The sequence below is a fragment of the Canis lupus genome, chromosome 19 (assembly GCF_003254725.2).
Source record: "Canis lupus dingo isolate Sandy chromosome 19, ASM325472v2, whole genome shotgun sequence".
NCBI lineage: Eukaryota > Metazoa > Chordata > Mammalia > Carnivora > Canidae > Canis > Canis lupus.
In genome coordinates this window covers 16,590,264-16,594,445 of record NC_064261.1, presented here as the reverse complement: position 1 = coordinate 16,594,445, position 4,182 = coordinate 16,590,264, and the positions used below count along the sequence as shown (strand labels likewise).

The 4,182-nt window shown below is 44.1% G+C and overlaps 1 long non-coding RNA gene across 1 annotated transcript; it reads left to right on the top strand.

The window, feature by feature from the left end:
* The first annotated feature begins 292 nt into the window (after window positions 1–292).
* Window positions 293–2,427, top strand: LOC125753045 (uncharacterized). Its single transcript, XR_007403932.1, has 2 exons — window positions 293–709; window positions 2,284–2,427. It is a non-coding gene; the product is annotated as an uncharacterized LOC125753045 (long non-coding RNA).
* The last annotated feature ends 1,755 nt before the right edge of the window (window positions 2,428–4,182 follow it).

The following is a 4,182-nucleotide window of genomic DNA, read 5'->3' as shown; positions in this document are numbered from 1 at the left end:
CGGCGGTTCCCTTGTCACCCGCGGCTCCTTCAGCGCCTGCGCCGCCCGCACCGCAGGCTGCCGTCCTCTGGCGGGGAGGTGAGTCCTTTGTGGCAGCGGGCCCGGTGCCCGGGGCTTGACCCGCAGGCCTGGCCGGCCCGGCTAGAGCAACCTGAGGCGAGGGAGGGGGAGGCGGCTCCGTGCCACCTCCCGCCGGTTAGCGTTGACCTAGTCCGGGTTGGAAGGCCCGCCTGAGGCGCGGCTGGGGCGGGGGAGGGCACGGGGGTGGGGGGGGGATGGAGGTGGGCTTCCCTGCCTCGTCTTCAGTCTCTTTGACGGAGGTCTGAGGCCGGGTCTTTTCCCCATTTCTTTGTGCCGGTGGCATCATCTAAAGTCAAATTCCAGCCGTGTAGGCTACTTCGGAACGACTCGGCCATTGAACAGGCCGCTGGCCTCTTCCTTCTGGAGAGTTAGGGACAAGGCCCCTCCGAGACTTCCGAGGACTGACTGGCAGGGGTGGTGTTTTTAGGACCTGGAAGTGCCCTCCTGGCAGACTGGGGCTTCTTCTCTGGGCAGGTCTGCCAGGAGTCCTTCTCCGAGAGGCTCGTTTCCTTAAAGCAAGAAGCCATATTAAAGAAGAAAGAGAATACGTTATTTGAATTTCCTTAAAAGATTGGCAGAGGGGTTTAATGTAATTGCCAAGCAATGAAATGTAACTATTAACTTCAAGGTAAGTTGCAGGGACGTGGTGATGGGAAATACATTTGGAAAAGATAATTCTGAACACAGAGGAAAAGAATAAGCACAACATACTCTGTAGAAATCTCCTTTAATAGTCAAAGGGATAGGGAAATCATGCCACACTGAGTAGTGATTATGCCTGTGGAAAGAAGTAGCAAAAAACTGATCTAAAAATATTGTTGTGAGGGATCCCTGGGTGGTGCAGCGGTTTGGCGCCTGCCTTTGGCCCAGGGCGCCATCCTGGAGACTCGGGATCGAATCCCACGTCGGGCTCCCGGTGCATGGAGCCTGCTTCTGCCTCTGCGCCTCTCTCTCTCTCTCTCTGTGACTATCATAAATAAATAAAAATTTATTTATTTATTTATTTTATTTATTTATGATAGGCACACAGTGAGAGAGAGAGGCAGAGACATAGGCAGAGGGAGAAGCAGGCTCCATGCACCGGGAGCCCGACGTGGGATTCGATCCCGGGTCTCCAGGATCACGCCCTGGGCCAAAGGCAGGCGCTAAACCGCTGCACCACCCAGGGATCCCAATAAATAAAAATTTAAAAAAAAGATTAAAAAAATAAAAATATTGTGAATAATAGGAGAAATGAGATAATGCATTAGAGAAAGTGAAAAGGTAAAAACCAACATTAATCTGGTATGCATATAATTCAGAATTGTGGGAGGAGCCTTGAAGATGATGAGGACTTTAGATCCAGGTAACCCATATGTAGTCTGAGAGTCTGGCCTCAGCTTTTGGAGTGGTGACCTCTGGAGTATTAATGTGTTAATTGGGCATTCCAGTAGTAAACTCTTGAAGCAGATGGAGTGGAAGTGAAAAGCCTTACATGTTTCAAGACCGTGTCAAGAAACTTATATCTATCAGAAACACATTTTTTTTTTGCTTTATTTTATTATGGCTCTCAAATATTCATTTAGAATTTATTTTAGTGTTTAAGTATTTGTCCTGCAAAACAGATATTGTTTTCCTAGAGATGGAGGTGGGTTATTTAGTTAGCTATTACCTTCTTCTGAGGTCTTGGAAAAACAGTCATACTCATTGGAATGGGAATCGTTCAACTTATAATATTTTGCAAAATAAAAATAAATAAGCTTTTTGTCTTATAGTGAAAACATTCAGATACATAAATATTATTAGGAGAAACTTCACCAATCCTTAAAGCAAGAAAGTTAATTTTCCATATTGATTTTTTCACATCAGTTATAAACTGGGGCAAATCCTGCCGTATGATACTTATGTCTAGTTTCTGATATTAATTGGTTATAACTTTGGGAACAAGGATGTTCTTCAGGCAATAGTAATTTTATTTCAGCATGTGTTGAAAATATCCACATGAATAAATATACATTTAATAAAATAACAGTATGTTTCTCACAAAGCTATTTCTTGGTGTCTTGACAACCAAGCTTCTTGAAGGGAAAGGCTAAGGGTTGGTGGATAAATTACATGTGATAAATATAGTCTAATGGGTAGAGTTCCCTAAATGTGTAGATTCTTTCTTCACACTGTTCTAAGGAATTTTTGACATCTTTTTTTTTTTTTTTTTTTTTGTAGTTCAGATCACTGTTGAGTCCAGGTTCAGCAAAAACAGCCAGGCCAACAAGTTAGAAGCACTCCCAGCTGCTTGAGCTTGCACATTGAATTCAGTCACTGGTTAATGCATGTGTGTATTGATAAACTCAGCTCAGTCTAAAATTATCTTTTTCCGTATTTGGTCTAGTTTCTTGATAATCCCTTTCTATATGCAACCTTCAGACTTTTATATTTATAAAAATTACATGTGTAATATATGTAATAATGTAATACTTTAATGATAAAGTAATAGTACATATATAAATATACATATTTAATTCCAAAATCTGGTAGTTACTTTTCCATATATAGATATATATATAGCTTATAGATATATAAGCTCATAAACCCTCTCCTTTAAGATTTGACTTTGTATTTGACCCTCAGGTCATTCTGGAAACTGACTGTAGTTAAAGGTGTGAATGAGCTTTAGTGTTTTGTGTTGGCCAGAGTGCTGGTGGGAGTTAATGTATTAAATGGGGACCAGATTTCAGTGGGGAGATCAGAATCACCAAGTGTCAGAGACCAGGTAATGGGGCAGAGACCTTAGTTACTGAGGCAAGAAGGGAAAGCTTAACTTAAAAAAATAATATTTTAGAGAAAGAGAAAGAGAAAGCACAAATGGAGGGAGGGCCAGGGGGTGAGAAAGAGAATCCTCAAGCAGACTCCCTGCTGAGGGCAGAGCCCCACTCAGGGCTCCATGTGAGGGCTAGATCCCAGGATCTGAGGATCATAACCTGAGCCAAAACGAACAGTTTCTTAACTGACTGAGCCACCCAGGCACCCCTAGAAAGCTTATCTTAATAGGTACATGACTTGGATGATAAGCCAAATATGTGACCTTGTGAGATATTTGGCAATGATTACTTGACCACCAAGGTCCGTAAATCCATGTCAATGAGTAGTCCTTTAAGATCCAAACTGATCTGTGTATGCACAAATCTAGGTCTCTGTTCCCTTTTTCATCTTTCCTCAAATGTCACCTACTCTCTGAGACCATCCCTGCTATCCTATTTCATATACACATCCTACCCAGAGCTTTACATGTTCTATTTGTCTCCCTTAATATAAAAGGAGCTCCTGGAAACAGGAAAGTTGAGGCAGGCCACGGATCCCAGGGCACCAGGGAACACAGCCCAGGATCCTGCGTTCCCCTGGGACAGGCGGAGGCCAGGAAGGCACAGGACAGCAAGGATGCTCCTGCCACTGGGCACCCTTGAGCTGTGGAGATCAGCGCTCCCGAGATCCTGGGAGCATCCAGGCCAGTGCGGACTGGGAGACTGCGGTAGTTACTGTGGGAGCTGACTCCAGGGCTGGAAGGCTGGCTGCTACCACTGTTGTTGTTCCTCCTGGTGTCACCCTGTGCCTGAGAGGGTCGGGCTGCCAGGAAACAGCGGCCCAACAGGATAAAAAACTCCCATTGAGCCATGCACCTGGCAGGGGGCGGGGCAGCTCCTCCAGGTACACACACCTGAGAATCAGCACAGCAGCTCCTTCCCCAGAAGACCAGCTGGAAGGACAGGGAAAGAGCAGATTCTTGACCAAGCAGCGCTGGAAAGCCCCAGGGGAAGTAGAGGGATTTACAGTATATAGAATCAGAGGATACCCCTCCTTTTTTTGTTTTTGTTTTTGTTTTCATTTTCATTTTTTGTTCTTTGTTTTTGTTTTTTTCCTTTTTTCCTCTTTTTTTTTCCTTCCTTTTTCCATACAACTTGTTTTTAGCCACTCTGCACTGAGAAAAGTGACTAGAAAGAAGAACTCACCACAAAAGAAAGAATCAGAAATAGCACTCTCTCCTACAGAGTTACAGAATTTGGATTACAATTCAATATCAGAAAGCCAATTCAGAAGCACAATTATAAAGCTACTGGTGGCTCTGGA